Source organism: Mus musculus, chromosome 14 (assembly GCF_000001635.26).
Source record: "Mus musculus strain C57BL/6J chromosome 14, GRCm38.p6 C57BL/6J".
NCBI lineage: Eukaryota > Metazoa > Chordata > Mammalia > Rodentia > Muridae > Mus > Mus musculus.
In genome coordinates this window covers 67,316,895-67,342,697 of record NC_000080.6, presented here as the reverse complement: position 1 = coordinate 67,342,697, position 25,803 = coordinate 67,316,895, and the positions used below count along the sequence as shown (strand labels likewise).

The window sequence follows — 25,803 nt, the reverse complement described above, 5'->3', positions numbered from 1 at the left end:
TCAGGCATGTCACAACAGTTTGGCATTCTGAGTGCCTCTACCACTGTGTACATTAAATAGTCACGTAGTTACATTAAACAGTAGGGAGTTCACACTTCATAAGTACTCCATGTTTTAAAACAGATGTGGGCTGTCTGTTGTCAGACGCCAGCAGAAGAGCTTGGACGAATCTTGGTGGGAATGCAGACTCTCAGCGACCGGGGGATCCCCAATTTTACCATACAGCTTCCCCTGTACCCTGATACTAGAGGATGGGTTGGAGGGGAGAGGAAAGGAAGAGAGAAAATGGAGCTGAGGTGGTAGGAAGCCACAACTTTTATGTCTTATAGTGGGGAGATCTGAGAAAAGGGATTCAGAATTCGGAATAGTTTGTGGCAAGGAATATTTTGAGCGGGGTGGGCTTGCCGGGGTATCGTGGGATTTACTGACAGGAGAATTTTTGACAGTTGATGGACAGATGAATTCCGTCATGGAAGCGTTAGTCGAAAGCGGCAAGGCCAGATGGAAACTCACAGCTTGTCTTTAATATTAATTTTCCTTTTTTTTTTCAAGAGATCAGAATTCCCTAATTCCCTAAAATGTTTCAATGCATCTTGAGGTATTAGCTCCCACCGCTTTCCCCTCCCACTCTTAGCCAGGGTGTTCCTTTGTGCTTGTGTTGGTTTTTTTTTTTTTTTTTCCTCCTTTACTTTGAAAAAAATAAAAAGCCTAGTTTTCTCTTCTCCTTCCTTGTGGGTTTTTTTTTTTTTTTTTTTTTTTTGGCTCTACTTATACAGTTGTTAAAATTCATCCTTCATTGACAGCAAATACAGATGATACGTACCCAATCTCATAAGTACTAAATTGAAATATGAGAAACACTCCATCTTTAACAGTTGGTGACTTGGAGCTGTGGCTGGTCATTGGTGGGGACGATGATAAGATCTGATTTGTGGCTGAGGGGAAGCCATCCAAGCCTGTTCTTGCAGAAGGATGGGAAGAACCATCGTCCCAACCATAAGACAAAGTCATCTGCTCTCCTCAGTGAGGGGTCAGTGAGGACCTGACCATAGCAGGCTAAGACCCAAAGACCAAGGTTCTAATCTCGGCTCTGCCATGTTAGTCACAGGGTGGCAGACACATCGCTAGAGATTTCTGAGCCTTCGTGTCCTTACTTGTAAATTATGACCGGTCCTGGGAAGATAGGGAGTCTTAAAGGATTGCCACAGCTCCTTTCATCATGCTGTGGAACCTTGCACATGATCAGCTGTCTCCAAGACACTGGAGACTGTCCCTTTTCATCTGCTCACTGCTGAGTCTCTCAGAAGCCCTCACCCCTGCCCTGCCCCTGCAAGGACTCCCAGTGAGGGACATGGTGTTTGTACCTTTCAGTCTCATCTTTCCCTTCTGCTCCACAAGAACACAGCTACCGTGCATTTTTCTGCAGGGTGACCTCACTATTAAGACAAAATGAGAAACTTAACAAAACTCAGAGACAAACAAGGGTAGCAGTTCATATTCTGACCAACAAAGCTCAAATCCCCCCCACCACCACCTTTTCTGCTCTTCTTATTTTTCTAATGATTTTCTTTGACATCACTGGGGATTTTTCAGGCTGAGAGCATTATTTTAAAATTCAGTGCTATCTATGTATTATCTGTTTTCTTGCTATGGTTTTATTTGGTGTGGAAATACTAACACAAGACTGCTTAGCCAAGAGTTTCCTGACATGTCAGTTTAGTTGCATGTGTCTGAGGGGCAGGGTGAACATGGGTGGGGACACACTGTCATGTGTGGGTGGCCTGGATCCATTCTCATGAGCTGGTCTGGATCATTCAGAAAGACCTTTTACTAATCATGTAATGAAAACACTTAACAAAGGACGCTAAAGCTATACGATGGGGCGTGTTGTTGGTAAGATGAAATGAGACCTTCATCTTTAAACAGGTAGCCTACTTGTATGTGGTTCAGGGAGGTCCTAGAGTACCCTCAGAAACCTCAGGGCAGGTAGTCCTGCTTAAGCTGTGATATGTCCCACTACCAATGGACCCAAGGACTGGCAACTTGACGTTTTATTGTGTCCTTATCTGTGGAGCAGGGAGGGGGAGTTAGGTGAGTGAGGGCGGCGGGAGACAGAGCACACACTGCTAGCCTTAGATGATCTGTGCTCCAGAAGGCAGAAACAAGAACGTGTGGCTGTAATCACCCACACAATCAGGCCTGGCTCAACAGGAGGAAGACTTGCAACACTGTCACAGAACCAAAGTCAAAGCCAGCTGCCTCTGTGGGCGAGATCCTCATTGCAGTAGCTAACCATCTTCAAGGGTGCTGGAAAGAACTTCTGTGGGGCTAAATAGATGCGACTAGACGATGATGAAACTCTTAGATACTCAAACCATGTACGATGAGCATCTGACAAGCTACATGTGATGAGTACATATAAACATATTGCATATCGATATATTGATAATTATCTATGTTTATACGTAAGCATGCTATCTATGTGTGTGTTCATCAGCATTAATATATGCATGTGTTGTAAATGATGATTAGAAAAGTCAAATCTTAAAAAAAAAAAAAAAAAAGAAAAGTCAAATCTTGCCGGTAGAGTATGTCGTAAAGGCACTCAGGAATATTACCACGAGACTACTGCATGATAAAACCAGGCCCAGTGATGTATCTTGATAATGCTAGAATTTGGGAGGTAGAGGAAGGGGGATCAGGAATTCAAAGCCAGCCTCAACTACATAGCAGTTTAAAGACTAGTCTGAGCTAGATGAACACCTGTATCCAAAGAAAAAGAAAAAAATAGCCGTAGAGATGACTCCGTGGATAGAAGCACTTCCCACACAAGCCTGATGACCTGGGTTGATCCACAGTGAAACAGAACAGACTCCAGCAGCTCTGACCACTCCACATGTGCTGTGCAGCATGAGTGCCTGCACTCATACACATACACACACATACACAAACATACGCATACATACACACACATACACAAACATACACATACACACACATACATACACATACACACACACACATACACACACACATACACAAACATATGCATACATACACACACATACACACGCATACACAAACATACACACACATACATACACATACACACACACACACACATACACACACACACATACACACACACATACATATACACACACACACATACATACACACACACACGCGCGCGCATCATATACACACAACAATAAAAAATAAAATTTTAAATGAAAACAAATAGAACTGAACAGGGTCTCATGGGGAAGAATAGCTGGGGACCCCCATGCTCCCTGATGCTGGTGGTAGAGCCAGAATGAGCAATGACTTAAAACTGAAGAATAGTCTACAATACAGGTTTCATATCTCATGCTGAGACTCACATGGACCTTCCAAACTGTATAGTTTTCTGACATAGGAACAGAAGACAGTAAGGTAAGGGCTGGGCCTTTGCGGAGGCTCTGCTCTGCTCAGCAGGCACCATGCTTCCAAGGGTCTGTGAATACTCATTCCCTGTAGGCCAGATCATTTCCCCCATATTCCAGCACTGGGCAGTATGGCTGTGTAGAAACTGAATCCCAGAGGTGAAAGATATTCTCTGCCATCATTTCCTTCCATCTTTAATCTTTAATATTGTGACAAAGGAAACCACGGCTGGGAGAGGTCCTTTTAGTGGCCCATCTGAAATGAAAAGCTTGATTTCTGCCCGAGTTCTCCAAGACCTTAAAATAGGCAACTCTCCCATTTCACTGGGCAAGTCATGATTTAAACCAGGTGATGGCAAGAATGATTTCATTCATTACCTTCTCCGTGTGTGTCGTGAGGGAAGGCATGCGGAATATGTGTACAGGGAAAGAGACCCCCAACCACTGCTGTCTCCACCCTCCCCCCACCCACAGCGGACCAGTAAATGCTCGCTAGCTCTGTGCAGGGCTGACGGCATGGGTTATTTTCCCCGTGTGCCAAACAACTTCATCTTAAAAAGATCTATTTCACTCTGGCAAGTTCTAATAACAATTATAAGGATACTTTATATCAATATGTATGGCACTGTATGCCTAGAATGTATTCTCCACATATTATTTTGTGAGTGAGCTGGTGGGGTGTGATGCCAAACCTCATGGGTGGGAAGGGTAGACAGCAGTGAGTGGCAGGAGTGGATGACAAGCCTTCTACAGTCCCGGGGCCTTCTGCTACCCTGCAGGGCCACTGCTACTCAACAGGATGACCACTTGGTATCTCCCAAAGCAGAGATGATGCCCTAAACTTTGTTTTCCTTTTGTATCTGATATGTTTGGGGAAACAAGACAGAGCACTCAAGGAAGACTCCTGGGTGGGGCAAGTGTAACAGAAGCCATGTTCCCACCATTGCTGGACTCCTGTTCTGTGTTCCAATGAGTGGAAGAACACCAAAGGGGCCCAGTATGACCAGAAGGATCAAGCAGAAGTTCTTAGTCGCCAACATGCCAGAGTGTGTGATCCACATCTATCCCTTCTTGCTAGTTCTCTTTCTTCTAGTTTTACAGAAACCGTAATCCCAGAAAACCATTGTTGGTAACACCTGTAACCTTTGTTTTAAAAATGCAATGTAGGTGTCCAAAGCAAGTCTGCACTGTCCCAAAGTGGTCCCAAGTGCTAGGACCTCTTGTTTGCTCAGAACACACTCCGTGGGTCAGCAATTGCCACTGTACTGGAGTCTGGGGAGAGGGGAAGAGCCCATTCCCACTGCATCAGGATTCACAGGACAGCAGAGGACACAAATGTTGGAGAGAGAAGTACACATGTTCTTGCCCACAGTGTGTAAGAAACACATGTGAGAAACTACACACCCATATGGGGTCGCTTGATGGGGCTCGGAGCATGCCTTCTAGTTCGCACACAGACATTTACAAGTCCCTTCAGCAACCTGTGCTCTAAAGAAACCCCCTCTGGTTGAGGTTGGTGTTTGTTAAAGGGAGGAGACCAGTTAGATAGTAAACTTTCTGAGCGCACGATGTAATTGCCTTCGGTATAATGCTTGGCCCGCTGTCAGCCCTCCATCTGGGGAGGAAATGAAGCTGAGAAGAGAAATGCTTCCAAAGAGAACTGGACAGAAGCCCCACTGTGTTGTTAAACACTACCCTGAGTGGCTGTGTGTGTGTGTGTGTGTGTGTGTGTGTGTGTGTGTGTGTGTGTGTGTGTTCTTCAGACTGTCTACCATTTTTTTGTTTTTGAGACAGGGGCTCTCAATGGCCTGGAACTCACCAGGTAGGCTGAGCTGGCTGAACTCAGAGATCTGCCTGTCTCTGTCCCTGTCTCCCCAGCACTGGGGTTATCAGTGTGTACCACCCTGCCCGAGTTTTAACACAGGTTGTGGGGATTGAACTCAGGTCTTCATGCTTGCACGTAAGCACTTTACCACTGAGCCATCTCCATAAGCCCCCTTTAAAGATGTTTTACACGTATCTCTATAGCAGATCTTTTGGACACACTCACAACTAGCAACTAAAAGCTTTTCTAGTTTGGAATGCTGACTACTAAGACAATTTATGTATGGCCCGTGATGACCATCAGGTATGGGGACAGGGAGTGCGTTCACTTCTCAGCCTAGCTGGGGTACAATAGATTTGAGGGAATGTGGCACTGCACAAAGCCCATCTTTCTGTGTGTTTGTGTGCACATACTTTAGTCCCAGAGACATGGAGGACTCTCCCAGACATTTACTGTCCTAGTGTCTTACACGTAAAATATATGTATAATGTGAGTGTGTTTATGCATGTATATATATATATATATATATATATATATAATCAGCAGCATATCCCCAATAACTTCTCTCATATCCTCAAATGCCTTGCATCCCTAACCAGAATGATCCTTCTTCTTCCAGGGCTTAGTTGTGTTACCTAGAAGTCCCTAGGTCCTTAAATGGCCTGAATCACAGTCCCACTGAACTTGGTTCACCATGGAGAGAAGCTGAGAAAGGTCCCTCCAAAGCCTCGAGGTCACGTGTCCTCACAGAGCTGAGGTTTTTTTTTTTTTTTTTTTTTTTTTTTTCTCATTCCCTTCACTGCAGAGAGTACTCCTCTGGTGCTTGGGGGCTTGGGGCAGCTTTTTACAGTCATTAGCAAATGGACACAAGGTCCCCATGGGGCCTGTCCCCCTTTTAGAGAGGCTCCATAGGGATTAACTGCCACCTAAGGTCGCTGTAGGGGGCAGAGTCCCCACCCAGCCCCCTCCTCTGGCTACTTCAAAGTTGCATATATGGCAAAGTAGCTCTAGAGATGGAGTGGGTGGGGCTTCTGTGCTTCCTTAAGCCTAAATCGGAGACTGCACACATGTCTCCTGCCCTGATAATTTAGTGAGCAGTTCCGGAGGCTGCAGTTCAAAGTGGCTATGGAAGCTGTACACCCCCACAGTGGCTGCTCACACCTCCCTGCCCAGTGCCTACACCCTCTGTGATGTCACAGAGCATGGCTGCTTTTCACACTCTTCTGTGCTCTAAAAGGAGGGAATCTCCACTTAAAAGATCCATCCTTTCATACCTTCCCACTTCAGATGTGCTAAGCATGCTACTAGCTCCGCTCATACTGGGGACTCTGGAGAGGCATAGAAAAAGCAGGAAGCAGAGTCCTAGCTGTAAGCTACTGCAGAGACAAGAGACAAGATGACCAGGCATGGGAAGTAAACTCAAAGCATGAAGTTAATGGGCAACACTGGGCCCCAGCTCTCAGCAAGTGGTCATTCACACCTTCAAACTCAAGAGCATCCTCTAGCCACACCTCGAGGACCCTTTAGACTCCCTGGTGCAATGTGGCTGATTTACTGTCAGGCATCCCGATCGATCGATCTTCTTTTCCCCTGATAAGACTATAAAGTGCTCGCAAGCAGAGGTCAAAGAGCACAGTTGGATTCCCCACTGTGCAGCACAGGAGTCCCCACATAGTCAGCTTTCCATAAACTCCTCGGGCATTCAGTTGTCAATACAGTGGTCCACCCCACTGAGCACCCCTGATTTTCTGACCTGGCAGAAGACACAGGTTCTCAGGCCTGCACTCAAAACACCCATGGACCCCTTGGGATTCCAAGTTCTCAAAAAGAAAACACTATGCTAGGCGATCACCTGGAATCCCAGCACACTATGGAAGGAAAGGTGAGTGAATCTTTGTTAAGTTTAAAGCTAGCCTGGTCTATATGGTGAGTTACAGGCTAGCCAGGTCTGTATAGTGAAACACTGTCTTAAGGGGAAAAACAACACAAAAGAAAACTAGAAACAAACAAATGAAAAAAAAAGAAAGAAAAGAAGAACCCACAAGGACAAAGACAGATTTATTATTTCTTTACAGTGGCAACTGCTATGTGGCCCCCACCCTAGACTCTTGCCTAGCTTATCAAGGCTTTATCGCCCAGACTACGTTTGCCTCGGCTGGTTTTGGAGCCTGCAAGATTCTAGTGGCTGTCCTTTGACATAGGCCTAGTTTGTCAGCATTCCTTTGCTGTGGCCCCAGAGCTGAACCCTGCATCTATCTGGTTTCACACAAGTTCCTATTAGATGACAGATCCATTTCTGATGGTTTTTTCCCCTCTGCAATTCTATGGGTTTCTCTGGGAATGGCTAGACTCCATAACCTGGCAACGGCTCCCATCTCTTCTACATTTCTGTTGATTTTCTCCTCTGGGTCTTCATCCGAATGAAGCCTCTGGCACCAGTAGCTAGAAAGCAAGAAAGAGACCATCTACATTCACCAGTATGGAGAGTCTCTTGGCCAAAATATCAACACATGGGAAGGGAGTCTGTCACACAGAATCAAGTGTTTGCTCCTCGCCTTCAAACCTCTTGTAACTTGAGTGAGTTTCTGTTGAGGGCACAGTGGGGGTCTGTGGGGATTTTGTTGTGTGAATGAAGCCTACGGAGGACCACTAAATTTGAGTTTCCAACTAGAATTATGGGTAGTTAAATGCATGCTATGGGGGGAGAATCACTCTGATTCCAACTCTGTTGAGAGAGAGAGAGAGAGAGAGAGAGAGAGAGAGAGAGAGAGAGAGAGTGTGTGTGTGTGTGTGTGTGGTGTATTCATACTCTCAGTGCTACACAAGGATCTGGGACTCCCCAAGCCACTGAAGTGTCTTGCTTTCATTGACGGTCAAAGAGCCTTTCCCAGTAAGTAATACATTATGCTGCCTTGTGGTATTAAAAAAACAAACAAACTCAACAAGATGCAGCTTGAAGGACTGTCCAAGCTGGCAGAGTGATGCCACCTCCCTGGTCTGCCTGTCAATAAAGATCAAGTCCTCATGGGCCCAAACCATCACTCCTACTGTCTAGCATGATGGGAAATGCCGATTTCAGAACTCAGTATTTATTATGGAAGAGGGCCCCAGGGGCTGGGGAGATGACTCATTTGGTAAAGCGCCTGCCTCGCCTTATCTCCATTCCCTAACCCCCCAGAAAAGAGATAGTATCTGAGAAACAACAACTGAGGTGGTTTCCTGGTCCCTACTTGCAAATATACCATGCACACATGCAATCTTCACACTTGCACGTGTGCACGCGCATGCACACACACACACACACACACACACATACACACACACACAGTGATTTGGCCTCCAGGATCATCTAAGTCTATGCATCCGCATGGGAACCCGTAATCTCCGCACTTGGGAGGCTGAAGCAGGAGGATCCGGAGGCCAAGTTGGGTTATATAACAAGGCACCATCCCACAAAATTGAACAACAAAAGACAAGATCCACCTACCTCTACTAGACCAAACACCCAAGCTTGGCTGTCACATTTCATCTGGGAGGGCATAGTAACAATACCCCTTGGCAATGGGACAGAGAGCGTGAGTTATAGCTAGGAGTAGAGTCAGGAGCATGTATATGAAAGGGCCTACTGTGTAAACTCCTGGGAACAGGAGTTGGCTCTAATGGGAGACCTGTGCCTGGCCTGCTCCATCCCATCTTATCCAGGCAAACATGCTGCAAGAGAAGAAGATATTGCACAAAGAAATGGAAACGTACCAAAGCCAGTCATCCGGAGTGTGGCTGAGGGGGAACTGCTGCCTTGAGAAAAGATTTCCTCTCCTTGATTTCTATAGCTTCCTTAACCTAAATCACAGCATCACCATTAACCAGGCCAGATCCTGCCTCTCAATGACCCTACTATGTGGCATTGGCCCCCTGCTGTGGTTTACCTAGAACTCTATTGAGTCCCTAAAGGGTTCATGTGTTGAAACAGAATCAGCACTGTGGTACTAACACTAGAAATTTAATGTGTGGAAAATAAGTAGGGTTAGATAAGACCCTCAAGATCAACCCCCATCATTGAATACCAGTGGCTGTGTAAGAGGAAGGAAGGAAGGCCTGGAGAGATGGCTCAGTGGTTCAGAGCATGGGATGCTCTGGCAGAGGACTTGGATTTGGCTTCCAGCACCCCCATGGAAACTCACAACCATCTATAACTTCACTTCCGGGAAATCTAACACCTTCTTTTGACCTTCATAGGTATCAGGCATGCATGCGGTACACATATACACATGCAGGCAAACACTCACACACATAAAATAAAAATGAGTAAATATTTGAAGAAGGGGGAAGAAGCAGAGAAAGTCATTTCATGGTGCAGCCCTTAAACTTGAATCAGACTCAGAAACCTCCTTTCACTCTAAAGATTCTTAGCTGCATGCATTTTCTTGTAGCAACAAAAGGTAGACTAACATACTCTCCAGCCACCTAGCCCTAATCCTACACTTATGACTCAAATTCCTTCTCAAGTCTCATTTTCAAACCCAATCAAACTCTTGTGATTCTATCTCAAAGTACCTCATTCCTCTACTCTCTAGTAACAGCAGCTGCCTTAATCAGACCTCTAGATCTTTTGGTCCGGTTACAGCTAATGGTCCCCTAGTGACTCCCCCATAGCTCACCAAACCCCACACTCCAGGCCTACTCAAAGTCAAATTTGATAACGTTCCATTCCTACCGAACTGTTTTGAGTAAACTGTCCAAAGTCACAGCTCTCAGACCTGTGTACCCAGGAGTGTACTCCTTAGTACCTTAGTGTAACTAGGAATCCTTTGATGACCTGGCCCTTTTCCCTCCTGGTTGCAGCACCTCCCTCCCATGTCTGTGTCGATCCTGTAAGTTTTGCAGTGTAGCACACCATCCTCCTGCCTCTGCCATATCAGGCAACCCTCTTCCATTTCTCATCCACCCTGGGTATTCCTCAATCTGGGCAACAATTGGTATTTCTATCTTAATCCCAAGGAGAGTTGAAGATGTCTTCCCTTCCTGTGAATTTGAATCGGACCTCAGGTATAGACCCCGAATGATCTGTCATTCTGGATTTCCTTCTCTGTGCGAGAGCAGGCAACTGTGACACACAACTCGGAGTGGAGTCCATTACACAGAAGACACGGGAAGCAGCTACGGATGGAACAGAACGTTCTAACCAGAGGGCCTAGCCATCTGAGCACTCTTCATTTGTAGAGCCTTTCCACAGTCCTTCTCGAGATTAGACATGGGGGATCTCAGCAGAAACCAGAACTCTAGTAACAAGTTTTCTCCATGACTCTGCTGGGGGAAGTCAAAATGACAACCTTTATGCCTCTCCCTGCTTCCTGTAGCACCCCCATTGTGAGTGTTGTGTGGATGAATAAAAGTCCCCCCGCCCCCAGATTGCTACAACTCTAGAGAACAGGTTTTGTCACCATGGGGATACAAACTAGTTCTATAGCTGAACAAGCAAAGTCAAAGAGAGAGACTTCCAAGACTATAGTTCTTTTCCTGATCCAAAAGAGGTGCCCACATGTCTTGCTTCTCCCTCCCCAGTCACGATATCCCATGAGGGATGAGCCCAGAGTCCCCCTGTAATTACACCCTGTTTGACTAGGAAATGGAATTCCTGATCGCATTCTCGAATCTCCCACTGACGCGACATTTATAACTACATTAGAAAGGAAATACTCTTTGCTGTGTGCCTTCACTCGAGATAATTGGACAGGGATAACGCTGTTGAGGGGCCCGAGGCCCTTCCCAAAATGACAGAACAGCCATGACTCATAAAATAAAGGAAATAGTGGTTCCCTCCTTGAGCCCCTGAACACAGGGGAAATAAATGGAGCCTTAACTGAAAGATGAATACATCTCTCAGAACCCCAGGGTTTTGGAAACCTTGGAGCACCTGAGTCTGATGTGGCAGTGGTGCCGACTGCTCAGCCTCTTTCTGTCTGCAAAAAGGAGGCCAGTAAAATGCTTCAGCTCCAACTCCAGCTATGGTGGCTGATGTCCAGAGGCACCCAGAGACCCCAAAACACACCCAAATCAAGGGCTGGAGATAATGACAGGTCTTGTACAAACGCAGTCATCATAAGAACTATCTCCACACGCGCCATCGCTGATGCCATTTGCTGAGGCCTCTTCCCATGCTATTTGATCACTGTCGAACATCAAGTCCCTTGGTCCTCACCATCCCTCAGGAAGCAGGAGACCAAAGGAACTGTCCAAAAGAAGTGGCTGGCACTGTGGTTCTGGCCAGGTGCTGAGCCTCCGCATGCTGTGTAGTGATTATGCTGTTTACCTCTCCATTGGATCCCTCGGAGCTACTGACAGTACCCTTAGAAACCATGTCAGGAGGCATTGGACTTCACACACACACACACACACACACACACACTTTAACAAGGTTCCTCTTTTGATTTCAGTAAAAATCAAATCGCCCAGAGATCAGCCACTAATTGTGACAACCAAGGGAATGGGAGAAACTCTCTGGGTGTCCAGGGGGCCTCTTTACGAGTCCCTTTTAAAATACAATACCCTCAAGAAAGGCAATGCAGGAAGTCACTAATACCTCAGGACGGGGAGGTTTCCAGATCATCTGGTCATTCATTCGTTCATTGTTAGAGAAAAGCCAAGGGCATTAGAAGGGCACTGTCAGCAATGGAGGAGGGGTCACGGGACTGAGGGAGAGGATGGTGTTGGCAGAAAGTGACTGCCGTAAGAAGCAGGCAGGGACTGGAAAATAATCTCGGCCTACTTCACAGATCTGCCTAGAGCTGGCCTGGGGGCATTCATCAGTACCACACAGGATGACATTTGTGGTGAAATGTCTTAAATCAGTTAAGGGCTAAATCATTATTTCTAGAAACATTAATTTTGTCACCTTTTTGAACAGCACAGCAGAGCACATCACAACGGAGCCAGGCTAAACCGAGGTACTGTTTTACTTAAGGACGAGTGACTCACCCTAACTTACTAGCCTAGCTCATAAGCATCACATGAAGGTCACCCACTGAGCTGGCTGTTTGCTTCCTTCGTTCCTGACTGATGGGCTACAGAATGCTCCCTGGTTCTGTGACTTTAGCAAAGACTTCTCGGAACCCCTCAGGTGGGCTTCTATATGTCATCGTTCACTAAAATGCTACATCAACGGTTCCCACCATATTGTGTATGTGAGGACATTTATTAAACAGAAAGATGGCTGGGGAGGAAGCTCTGTGGGTAGAGTTTTGCTTACCATGTACAAGGACCTCAGTTTGATCTCCCGAACCCCATAAACCAGGCATTGTGGTGCATGCCTGTAATCCCAGAGTTTGAGAGATGGAGACAGGAGCATCAGAATTTTAAGGTTATCCTTGGCTCCACAGGGAGTCTATAACCAGCCTGGGCTACAGTGTTAGTATTGTATAGAGGCCATGTGAACAAAGCACATGGTATCAGTCTATCTGCAACCATGCTGTAAAAGAGTGGGTCATGACCCCCTTGAGGGTTGCAATATCAGATATCCTACATATCAGATATTTACTTATAATTCATAACAGTAGCAAAATTACAGTTAGGATATGGAAACAAAATTAATTTTTTGGTTGGGGTCACCACACCATGAGGAGCTGTATTAAAGGAGTGCATTAGGAAGGTTGAGAACCACTGTGCTAGAAAGATCCAGGCTTCCATAGCAGCTAATTAGCCACTGTTGGTCACTGTGTGTCTCATTGTCCATAGCAGTATCTGAGTACTGACTGGGGCACATGAGAAAGATTTACTGCAGCCATAAAAAAGCCAGAAGGTCACCAAGGAAGAACGGGTTAAAGTTTGTCCAACCACTGACCTAGGTTCAAAGATGTCACCATAACTGTCCACTGTGTGCTACAGGTATGCACCCCCAGTCCTAGGATTCGGGCAACCTCCAGGCAGTCTTAATACCTTGGTGCTCCAAATAGCATCAGAAATACATAATTCACAAGCTGGTAAATCAGCTCACAAATGGGGTTAAACTGACACAATTTTAGCACAAACTGATTCTCAAAAACAAAAACAAAAAACAAACAAACAAAAAAAACCAGCACTGAGGAGCCGTGTATAATTCATATTGAAACCACAATTTTATTTAAAATTTTTTTCTTTTTGTTGACTAAATTGATTCTCCATCCCAAGACAGGGTGATTGTTCATGGGTTTTTAAAGAAAGATTAAAACAAAAAAAAATCTCTGTATAGCTTTCATCCCAAATGAAAATCAAAAATAGATGCTGTTTCCCTATTCTTTCTGATTTGGCATTTTTAGAAATTAATTTTTCCAGGCAATTAAATTAGCCAGTAATTTGATATCACCATCTTATTTCATTAAATAGAACACATGCTGAAATAACACACAACCTCATTTTCATTTATAATTTTTACAAATTTAGTACTCATAAAGAGGTGCTCCGTGGACGGTGCCAGAGACTAGAATCTTCCCTGCTGGCTGTAAGAGGTGATTACGTGAGCGGCGGTCCAGGCCTGTCCAGCTGCAAGAGAAAGAGCCAGCCCCACACACAGCCCTTTATTCTCTACTCCAAAACCCTCCCTGGCCACCCAGGAGGCTGGGGGTAAATGGCACAGCACTGGTTGGAATCCACTCTCTCATTTCCTAACGGCCACCTGGTATTTCTATGCTGTCTCTATCCAAACAATTCTCAAATGTTTCCCAAGTCACAGAACTGTATTCTCTAATCATTTTAGTCAGCTTGATCTCTGGGAACCTGGAAATTCACTCGGGCGTTGAGAGGATGGACCGGCTGAGCTAGAGAAAAGATCCCCTAGTGTTTACTGCTCTGAAGAGCCTGAAGATCCACCAGTGAAAGGATAAGCTACATCCATTCCTAGGAGAAAACCAGAGCCAGAAGTGTTCCCCCGTTTCCTAGGCAGGCAAGCAAAGATAAGATAAACCATGGCTTGAAGTAGATGCCCTAAGTACAAAAAGACAGGGGTCAAGTCTAACATAAATCATCGGAGGTTATTCCTCTTGGAGTAATTTTTAACGTGAACACTTGGCAGAGAAGCCAAGAAGCCAAGAAGACTCAAGTGCGGTTCCTAGCACCAATATTGAGCTGCTCACAACCACCTATAGCTCTAGATTCAAGGATCCAACACCCTTTTCTGGTCTCGATGGGTATCCACACACATGTGGCATATACTCACACAGAAACATACCTACACGCTCATGTGCATGCGCACACAAATATACAGAGGGCATTGAGATGGCTGAGGTTTAAATGAGGTCCGCGCAAGGCAAACGAGGACCAGGGCCCCCATCGCAGGGAGTGGAGGTATATTTGCAAAGAGGCCGGACAGTCTTTGGGTTAAGGAGTCATCAATATCCTGTTAGTCCTCATCCCACAGCCTGACATGTCACTTTTGGGGGGGGCACGTTTTGCTAGCCCCCCCCACACACACACACTCTTCCATCTGCCCTTCACCTTGGCAAATGTGATGCTTTATTTAAAACTCAAGCAAATGTCCGTTCCTCCCACCCAGATCTTTCTGCCCATTCCAACCCCTGCTACTGCCTCACTGGCTTTCTTTCATCTTATTGCATAGGCTGAGCTGCACAGCTCTGCCCTGCAGGACGTCCAGGAGCTCTTCCCACAGGCTCCATTAGGAAGAGTCCTTTCCCTAGCGTCATTCCTGCCTCTTGGAAACCTGGGTTCACTCTCATCTTTCCTTCTGCACATACAGTAGTAGGTAAACTGCACACTTTGCTCAGACTGTCTAAAGAGGCAAACAAACCTCTTGAAGGCCATCTACACCTGCAACAGAGCAGGAATATGAGGTCATGAGAGAAAAGAGGCATTGCTAAGCCCCTCAGTACTATTAAGCTCAGAGTAGGAGCCCTGCCCTGTGACCTCTTAGAACTGTGTGCAGCTCATGTGGCTCTTCTCACTATAGCGCCTGGATGCTAACGACTCTTTGACTTAGGCATCCAGCCTCCATATTGGAAAATCCCAGAGGATAACAATTCATTGGGTTGATTATGATTGGGTCATGGATACTCAGAAAATGCTGGTTGAGAGAATAATGGAAGGAGATAAGTGGGAACAGGCTTTTCTAAAAGTAAGAGTAGAGCCACACTTCCTGGGCTGAGTTAATTTCCTCCTGCTTGACTCCTAGATGGGCTAAGGGAATGCATTTCCACTGGGGGAACTTTCCACCGTGACTGTGGTGGTTTGAATAAAAAATTATGTTCTCCATCATCTTGAGTATTTGAATAATTGGTTCCTACTTGTTGACACTGTTTGGGTTGGTTTTGGGAGGTGTGACCTTGCTGAGGAATTATGTCACTGGGGGCATGGCCTTGCTGAGGAATTATGTCACTGGGGGCGTGGCCTTGCTAAGGAATTATGTCACTGGGGGCGTGGCCTTGCTGGAGGAAGTATGCATTGGAGTGGGCTTTGATTTCAGAGTCTTGCAGCATCCTCAGTCTCTCCCTCTCCCTCCCCCCTCCCCTCTCCTCCTCTCCCTCCTCTGTAAATGCTAAGTTCCTGCATTAGCCGCCTTGTCTGACATTTGATGCCACATTCCTGGTCATGACAGACTCCTATCTATCCTTTTGGAACAAGAAACCAAAATAAACCCTTCCTCCTATCAGTCGCTTCAGTCATGGTTTTGTTTATTAATATTATTTTTTTAATCACAGCAACAGAAAAGTCGGTAATACAAAGGTTCACTCCATAGATGGGAAGACAGGGACTCCAAAGCCAGACAACTGATGTGGGGTCTGACTTTTGACTAATTCGATGTCACCCTAGGCAGGCACTGTGCTCAGATCATTAGACCTCCCATCTGTGATAAGAGAAAATGTTGCAGTAGCTCACTGCCCCAGATCCAACTACTGGGCACTAGCCACAGGTGAGTGATGCTTCAAGGCGGGAGGACACCCAACAGGGGGGGGCCCTCTGACCCCCTTCTCTGGTCAGAAACAAGTAGCTTAGCATTATCTGATAGCTGTGATACTTCTTCAGGTGCTTGGAGACTCAGTCTCCCCAAAGATGTACCTTAGGGTGCATATGAAACAGACAGCTGCAGATTAGAGACCTCTTGAAGGCTGGGGCCTCTCCTTTTTCTTCCCCCTTTAAAAAAAAAAACAAAAAAAAAAAAACAAAAAAAAACAAAAAACCCAAGCTGCTGTCAAGGTGCCTTAGTACCTCTTCATTTAAACAAGATCCTTAGTCTTGGTACATGGATCAGGGACTCAAAAAAAAAAAGTCAAATAAATAATCTATCATGCTAGCAACATAATTATAAGAACATATGTTAGCACCAACTAGCTATCTTCTAGTCGTATTAAGGGAACGTGTGGGAGAGAAGGATGACAGGAGAGGCTCAAAATAGTTCTTGTGGAGGAAGGGTGACAATGGCTGTGTGGGAACCCAAACCAGTCTTTGAGAGCCCTGGGTTCTGGAGGGCACAGCATCCTTGAATCCCAGAGCAGAGCTGCTGGGCCTTTACTACTGTGATTGTCGCCTCCTTGGGGACGGAGACCCTTGACCAGCCTGCCATGGACAGTACCTTCTAGCAGCCGGGGAGGTGGCTAGTCAGAGGGTTCCTGCTCAGACAGGTATTTAGACACTGGTCCTCACAAATGTTCTGAGACACAGAGGAAGAGGTATTTCCATAGCCTTAAATGGCTATCACCCCACCTACCCCACCCTGCCCCACCATTTTCCCATTATTGCTATGACTGCCCTCAAGTTCAAGGCCCTCTTGTTAGTTAATCACACTCTCTCCCATCTCTAGGACTACACTAATCCCTGCCCTGAGAGCCAGCAGGGCTCCAGTCCCCATCCCTCCTTTCATGTCTTTGAGGACCCCTGACTACTGGAAGACCCTAATATGCATCAAAAGTTTAACTGCGCTATGACCAGCTTGCTGCATGTCTCATTTGCTCCCCACAGTGACTGCGGCTGGCTGGGGACCCAAGATCTCTGTTGTGAGGACACACACTAAGACAACTCACGAGAAAGCTGCAAACAAAGCGTCCTGGGGCCAAAGAAGCCAGGAGGATGAGAGAAGGCTCACAGATCACTCATTGCACTTACGGATGCTCACGGAGGATACCTGCACTCTGGGCCACTCACTGGGCAGCAGGTCTGCCAACTGAGTCCGATCCTGAATGGCCAAAGGCACGGACCCTGCCAGCAACAGGCACAGAGCTGCTCCAGGAGACTCCGAGTAAAGCCAAATTGTTCTCCAGGAAGAGAATGCTGAAGACCCAGAGGAACCTGGAGGCAAGAAAGCAGCTGGGAGGCCATTATATCTACTGCAGTGACAAATGGGTACATCAGAATGGTGAGCTTTGAAAGGCAGAGAAAAGTTCTGGAGATGTATCGAAGGCAGCACCACATATTTTGTGGCACATTAGGCATTTGGTCCAGGGGCTTAAAAATGGAGGGCCTAGCAATGTTGATTGATATGTTTACTGCCCGTTCTCATGTCTTGAAGCATAAAAAATGAAAACAAGAGCCTGATGATTCACAGGAAGAATTAAACGATGAGGAAGGAAAAAGGGAAAGATTTAGTGCTTAAACTCTTCCAGAGCTTGAATGGTAAGCCAAATGAAGGATGTTTCTCTGTACTCATACATGTCAAGCCCCTTTAAAGCTCTCTTTCTGGAGCTAAGGATGCAGCTCAGGTGGTAAACTGCTTGCCTGCCATGCATGGTGTCCTGGGTTTGAATCCCACCATCACACAAAATAGGTGTGGGCACACACACCTATGGTCCCAGCACTTGGGAGATCAAAACAGGGGATCAGAAGTTCAAAATCGTCCTAGATAGAGTAAATTCAAGGCCAGCCTAAGCTATGTGAGGCTCTACAGGGAGTGGGAAGGAAGCTCTCTTTTCTGGCTAAGTTCAAGTGTTACTTTCTAGTGGACATGTATAAAGGTACTGAGGGTACTGGAGAGATGAGTCAGCAGTTAAGATGTACTGCTCTTGCAGCTCCTAGCATTTACATCAGACAGCTCCCAACTGCCTGTGATCCCAACTCCAGGGGGTTCGATGTCCTCTTCTGACTTTTGTGGGCATTGCATTCAGATGCACAAGCGCCACACATACACATGAATACCCAATTAACAAGAAAAAGACTTTAAATCACGCAAGAAAAGAATCAATGTAGTGATATGCCTCCCTCCTCATAAGTATCATATTGAACAGTCATGCTGCACAGACCAGAGTCCCACATAGTGAAAGGGAACTAGTATTTCTGGTCTAGGATCATCAGCGAAGGGGCGAAGGTAAGATAGGGATGGATGGAAGCTCTACCAGGCAGGTGGTATGCTGTGACAGGGAACAACTCATTGGCTATCCCCTCTCCAAGCTTATCTAATTTTCCTTCTTCAATGCTAACATTTAAATGGTATTCTCTCTCCCAAGAGGACACACAGTGAGGCTTAAGTGTAATCTAGACTATTATGTCAACAACATTAATAGAGAAAACATGACATTTGTGCTCATCCCCAAGGAAGCATTGCTCATCAAATGGAGGGAACCAGACAAGTCACTCGCTGCCCTGTGTTTGCTGATATCCATATTGATCCCTTGGAAATTCTTGGCAAGATCCCCGACTTCATGCCATGCCCTCGATTGTTGAAACTCGGGATGGAGGGGTCCAAAATGCAAGCTTTCTCTCTTTTCGAGAAAAGCTTGCCATTTCCCCTTCAAAACTGCAGCTCTCTGCTAAGAAGATAAGGATAGGATGGTACCTTGCGAAAGGGAACACAGGATATTTGCAAAGTGCTCCCATATATATTGTCTCAGCAAACAACACCTCTAAAATACACCTGATGGTTATTGTTAGTCCCACTGGTGACATGGATGGTAAAGTGACTATATCAGGTGTCTCAGAGCAGGAGACCCACTAAAATCTCTCTGCCACCTCCTTCCAACCCAACTGCCTCTTATCCTTACTGTTTGTGGAGCCCTAGGTAAAGGACAACCAAGCAGTAGGGGTAAAGTTCACCTTTCCTGTTATATAAGCCCAGTAAGACTATTGGAACTCATGCTTATTTCAGTGTGTTAACCTTGTGCCCAGGAGCAGTCCAACCTAGCACTGACACATAAGAGCCAGAACCCCAACGGCCAGGCTTCCTCCCGTGGCCACTACAGAAGCAGAGGGTTGATGGGACTTCTGTGATGGCCAGGGAACCTGCACAATGAGCTGAGATCTTCAGAGACATCCCCGATATTTCCAACAAAAACAAGCTGAACAGAGCCTCGGCCCAAGATGCACACCTGGTCCCAGCTGCCCTGAGCTGGTCCCAGCTGCCCGGAGTCAGTCTTAGCCTTCCATCAGAAATAAGCCAGGCTGCCCAAAGCAGGAAGAGGTAAAAGCAAATAAACGTTGCCTTAATCTCTCCCGTAGATTGGAACAATCTGAACCAACCTGTAATTTCATCCAGACATACGGAGAAAATAATTTTAAAGCCTTGCTTGAATGTAAATGTAACCTCCGCTCAGTCCGACTTCCCTGCATCCTTTCTTCCTGCCCCCCCCATCTGCACTTTATTCAATGAACACATCTGCATTCCTTCTCCTTCTCCTTTCTCTCTCTCCTCTCTTGGCCAGAAACCCTATACAACCTTATCACTGACACCTCTCCACAGTTTCAAATTCCAACTTTGTGCCAAATCCCTGTTTCCTGCTGCTTAATTTCCATTCATTGACTCTTGTTTTTGCTTCTTCTGCCTTTCCCAGCGTGGACCAGCTCCAGCCCAGCTTCTTGTAATTTTTTTAAGGAAGGCTCCCCATTGAGTGCTATTGGAATCTGAGCCTCTGCTCCACACCAGTGACTAGCCATTGTTTATCCTACCTAACGATGTTGCCATTGCTGGTAGGGCCTCCCTCTCCCCCCCCCCCCGCCCCCTTTCTCTCTTTCACTCCCTGGGTGTGTACAATAAGGCCCAGGAGAACTTTTTCCCACATATGGTGACCCAGGATGTCTAGTTTGTTATTGTTCCGCTCTGCGCTGAAGTGGCCCTCTTTCCATTTCGATTGCAAGGGGAATTATAAAATCGAATCCAGAAGCGTTGTTTTCCACCCTTGCTGACACAGTCCACCTGAGCCCATGAGAAGGCCTGTCAGGGTCAGGCCTATCAGAGCCTCGGCACGTGAAGCACCGGGAGAGGACTGCAGGTGAGAGCCCTCAGGGAGGATGAGCTGAAGACCAGCTTGGGAGAACAAGGAAGAAACGCTCGCTATTTATTTCTTGGCAATGAGGAACTCTTCCTTGCATTAGATGGCTCTGCCTAGCCAGTAACGACTCAGGGCTGTTTTCCTGGCTAACCTATTCAGTGCCAACATAACAATTTATAAGCCAATGACCAGACATGTCAAAGGTAGACACCATCTTCCGTTCCAAGGTGTGATTGGTTCTGGCCTGTTGTTTGGGGATGTCTCCGGTTTTATTCAAGTTCATGGCTCAGCTGCCCAGCCTTGGCTATTACACTGTAGCCCGTTCCATGATCAGTTCAGATCCCTTTGCCCCAGGTCCTGACACCTCTGCTTACCTGTTCTGGACCTTTCTCCATCTAAGGTGATCTCTCTGTAGTCACATCTGAAATACAGCAGCCAAAATGGACAGGGCCAGAGATTCCAGAATAAGGATTCACAGATGCCTCCTAAGTAAATTTGATTAAAGGGCAAGAAAGTACATCCTGTTATCCCGTCACCAAGGCAGCAAGAATACTGATACTTCTTTGGACATCCTTCACAGTTGTCCCTGAGGCGGACCCTCCGCTCTCTGAAGGGCTGTGTCTCTGGAATCTCATCTCCCTGAAGCTGATTTATGGCTCCTAGCCCTGGGTTTTCCCAGGCTATGTTCTTTTTCTGGAGAAACCTTCCAAACACACAAAGCATGGTGTAGCCTCCACTGTTGGCTTGCACAGTGGCAACACATGACATGGTATGAAAACAAGAGAAAATCTTCCTGCACAATGTTAGCACTCAGGTGTGCCATGTCCCTAGAAAGCATGGCTTTTCATTTACTCACTTTATCCAGATTTTAAGAGCAAAGCCATTCTTCCAGGAGAGCAGTGTTCGTTTAGATCCTCTTAGCCCAAATCTGTCTCTGAGATGGTGTGCTTAAACATGTGTCATTGAAAGAACTGAAAGCAGTTCTCCAAGTCAGATTTTGTTTGTTTGCTTGCTTGACTTTTGTTTTCTTCGACAGGATTTCGCTGTGTAACCCTGGCTGACCCAGAACTCATTCTGTAGACCAGGCTAGCCTCAAACTTACAGAGATCTGCCTGCCTCTGCCTCCCAAGTGCTGGGATTAAAGGCATTCCAAGTCAGATCTTTTAAGAGTGTGTGTGTGTATGTGTGTGCATGTGCGTGTGCACACACACACACACACACAAGAGAATGTATAAGTATTTACTGTGCATGTCTGGTCGGATCATCTCAAGTACATCAACAAGGTGTATACAATATCACACCATTATACATATAGGATAGGATGCAAATCCAAGAACAAGCTAAAGACAGAAGAAGCCCATACGACTCAAATCCCAGTGTAGTCCCTTTCCTGGTTTAGGGTCAAGAGTCCCCTCAAACTTGTCTACTTGCTAAAGCAAAGATCTTCAACTGTTTTTGGACAGCAGGAATAGAAAGTACTTCAGTGGCCATCCAGAGACTCTGAATGCCTTCCTCATCTTGTCACCAGCCCCTAAGTCTCCAAGCATGACAGAGAGCCTCAACTGTTACTGTTGCTCTCAGATAGAACAGTACTCCATCTGGACTCACATGAGGTCCTAGGAGAATGAAAGTCTGTCATCACCAGGAAGTCTATTTTTAAAGTCGTGAGATACTAAGTATAAGTATCCAATCTCCTGAAGGACTGTCAGTAGTATTGCTCTCTCTCTCTCTCTCTCTCTCTGTCTCTCTCCCACCCCCATAGGACCAAGGTGCAGAGCCCTCAAAGCAGGCTGATATAGCTGGCAGGGCCTGTCTACCCTTTGTTCCAAGGACTAGAGGCAAAGCAAAACCACAGCCTTCGAAAATAAACTTCACATGCAAATGAGCAAGAAGATGGCCAGAATAAATATTTACCAAAGCTCTCCAGCATAATAAACAAGTGGGGGCCTAATCGTGGGGTGTCCTTTGTCCTATCCCCACCGGAAAGGCTCAGTTTGCTGTCAGTTTTCTGCTTTACTCAAGGGTACCTGTAGACACTCCTCACACTAAACAAATTAATGGGAGAAGAGATGCTCCAATCGAGAGTCTCTACTCGCTGACTCTTTTTTCTTCTCTAGTGTGCGACTGAAAGTTCCCCTGAGAGGGGAAACTCTTAGAGTAATCATAATTCTTGCTAAAGGAATCACCGGTAGATGCTCCAGAAAGCCAGAATATAATATGAAATTAATACCTCCACTTAAGGTTATTGTCTCCTTCGCTTTCAATTCATTGCATGATTCCCCTGTTTTAGACACTTAAAAATTAAGAGTGAGGATAATGCTACCATTAGATATTCATATCCACAAATCTATAAATATTCATATTTACATGCATATATAAATATGTATATATATATATATATATACACACACACAGAGGTAACTATGCATACATTCATAAATACCTATATGAACCAATAAGAAAATGACCCTCCTCAAACCCTGACTTCATTTTACATGCAGCACATGATGGAAAAGAGATGAACACCCCCTATGTAAGGATGTTTATTCGATGACAGACGGCATTTCTGATGGTGTTCTTTTGTTTGTTTTTTGTTGTTTGCTGTTGTTATAGTTGTGGTTGTTGTTGGTGGTAGTAGTGATGTTACCACAGTCTCCCTATGTAGATCTGGCTGTTCTGGCTGTCACTATGTAGACCAGGCTAGCCCAAAACCTCACAGGAATCCACAGTTCAGCCTCGGAGGGCTGGGATTAGAGGTGTGTGCCACCACACCTGGCTTATGATATTTTATATTCTTTAATATTCAACCAACTAGTGACATCTTAAGCCACTAAGTTTACACAAGTGTACTCTATGATGACTCCACAATGACAAAAGTGTCCCAGAACCATCCCCTCTTGTTAAGTAACATATGGCTTTAGATGTATACTATCTCAGTTCACGTGCATTAAAAAAAAAAAAAAAGGCAAGGGATTGAGATTAAAATTCACAGAGAGTGGTGATCTTTGCAGCAAGTCTGGGTAATCCAGTGCATGAAGCGCTTTGGATTGCTAGCCTGATATTTCTGCATGTGTTTGAATTTTTCCTTAACAGAATGCTTAAAATTTCAAAGACAGGAATAATATTCCCTGGCATAAAGGAGATAAATCTTATAATTTGCATGTATAGACTATTTCAAATAGTCAATGACACACACATATACACACACACATACACACACATACACACACACATATACACACACATATACACACACACATACACAAACACACACACACAAAGGGTTTTATTGTGCTGGTTTTCCTGCACTGATTTAAAGGTGAGGCGTTAACAGAAAATTTTAGTAAGTCTTGTTGGAAAGGGCCCCTCCACAGGGGAAGCAAACATGAAGATGGCAGGAAGCAGTTGAATGGGGGTGCACACTGCTCAGAAGGGGGTGCAGCTGGTGGGCGGCTGGTGGTTCTTACCAGCTTTAGAGCTCATTTTTAAAAAGTCATCTTTCTAGGAGCTAGAGAGATGACTCCATTGTTAAAAGCCCCTCCTTCAGGTTTCCGTGGGTACCTGCAGCCACGCTCACATACATGGGCACAGATATACACACATTTACCTAAGTGAAAAGAAAATATTTTAAATTATCTTTCTATTTTCCAAACTTCTTTAGATAATTTTTAAGTGTGGCCTCCACCTACTACCCAATGGATCTCTGATCTGCCAGTTCACAGGAGTAGCTGCCTTTGGACACAAATGGTAACAGTGTTTTCAATACTGAATACCAAACATAAACCCTTCCTGTTTCCGGCTCCGCTCAGATATGTTACAGAGCATGTCGGGTAAAACAAAGAAATGAGAGTTACCCAAACCCTGTTGACGAGAAGCAGTGAGCACCGGTGCTAGTACTGGTGGCTTTTTACTGTACCTGGTTTCTGTGGACCCAGATGTACAAGGGCCGATTTGGATACCAACTCAGCTCCGGGATAATTAGCCTTCCAGAAGCAAAGACTATTAGCTCTAAATGTAACTAGTCTAAGTCCCTAGAGATGTCAACCCCTTTGGGTCAACTTCCCACTATTATCCAGATGTGTCTGGATCCAGCCTCTGAACCTAAAGAGCCATCCATTACATGGGACACTACACACTCTCTTAGATCCACACAGCCTGACCCACACTGAAGAACAAAACAATCCTGGGAGTGTGTGACATCATGTTTGCCTCGGCTAACAAGCCTCTCTATTCACCAGCAGCCAAAAGCCATAAGTGGTTCTTAAACAAAGACAGCCAAAAAAAAAGAAAAGAAGAAAAAAAAGAAGAATAAGGATGTCAAATCCTAACCACAGTTCCGTGGTGTGAACACAAAAACTGCAGGACCCAAGTTCAAAATGATTTACAGACAGTTTGATCAGAGTCAGATGGAACTCGGTGTCTTCCTGGAGAGGAGCCAGCAGCTATCAATCCGAATCCTCTCCAACAAGTTTGTCATTAGTCAGAATCAATACGTTATGGAGACAATTTTCTCCTTTGTCTCTCAGCCCCGGGAATTTTCTGCATTGATTTTTATCATCAGATCTCAAGGTGCTCGCCTTACGAAGTGGCTGACAGGAATCACAGCCCTGACTCCCTCCTGTGGCTCTATTGGAGGGGCCGAGGAGAAGTTTAAGGAATAAATCCAATTAGATAGCGAGTCCAAGGGCCCATTGGCAGGTTGGTTTTGAACTGTTCCTGCCTGTCCCCAAGCCCCTTTTACAGGCATGACTTTGGACTTGTAAGAGGTAACAATGCCAGGAGGTGCTCCGTTGCAGACCTCACCCTGTGGTTGCCAGATCACCTTGGTTAGTCAAACCAGAGGGAATGACTGAGATAAAGACCAAGGCAGAGCCATTGGTCTCAACATAGCCATTTTCCCCTCTCTGACAGCAGACGGCTGCGGGGACCTATAAGAGCCTCATTATCTCCTCCCCGCAAACAACAGTCACAGTGCCTAGGGAGATGCTTAAGTTCCATGATGGTAATGCTCTTCACCGTAGAGTCTCAACACCTATGAACAGGCCGAGCATGGCGCTGTGAACCTATAATCCCAGTGCTGTGCTGGGGAGGTGGGGGCAGGAGGATTCCTGGAGTTCACAGGCCAACCCATCTAGCCGAATTGGGGGAACCCTGGGTTCAGTGAAAGACCCTGTCTCAAAAAATAAGCCAGAAAGCAATAGAGGAACACAAGGCTAACCTCTGTCTCCATGCTGGTGCACACTTATTCATTTACCTCACACCTCACAGAGAGAGAGAGAGAGAGAGAGAGAGAGAGAGAGAGAGAGAGAGAGAGAGAGAGAGAGAGAGAGAGCATGCTGTCTCTAAGACATGGCACGTAGTTCTGTGAAACCCTTCC

General features: G+C 45.7%; 1 protein-coding gene and 1 long non-coding RNA gene across 4 annotated transcripts in view; one reads left to right on the top strand and one right to left on the bottom strand.

Annotated features, from left to right (window-relative positions):
* Nucleotides 1-10,656, top strand: part of 4930438E09Rik (RIKEN cDNA 4930438E09 gene) — a 65,701-nt gene extending 55,045 nt beyond the window's left edge. Inside the window, exon 6 of the long non-coding RNA NR_045961.1 lies at nt 10,249-10,656. This is a non-coding gene — a long non-coding RNA (RIKEN cDNA 4930438E09 gene). The remainder of the gene's footprint in view (nt 1-10,248) is intronic.
* The window catches only part of Ebf2 (early B cell factor 2), a 197,661-nt gene that overhangs the window by 88,255 nt on the left and 83,603 nt on the right, over nt 1-25,803 (bottom strand). The window lies entirely within an intron of this gene.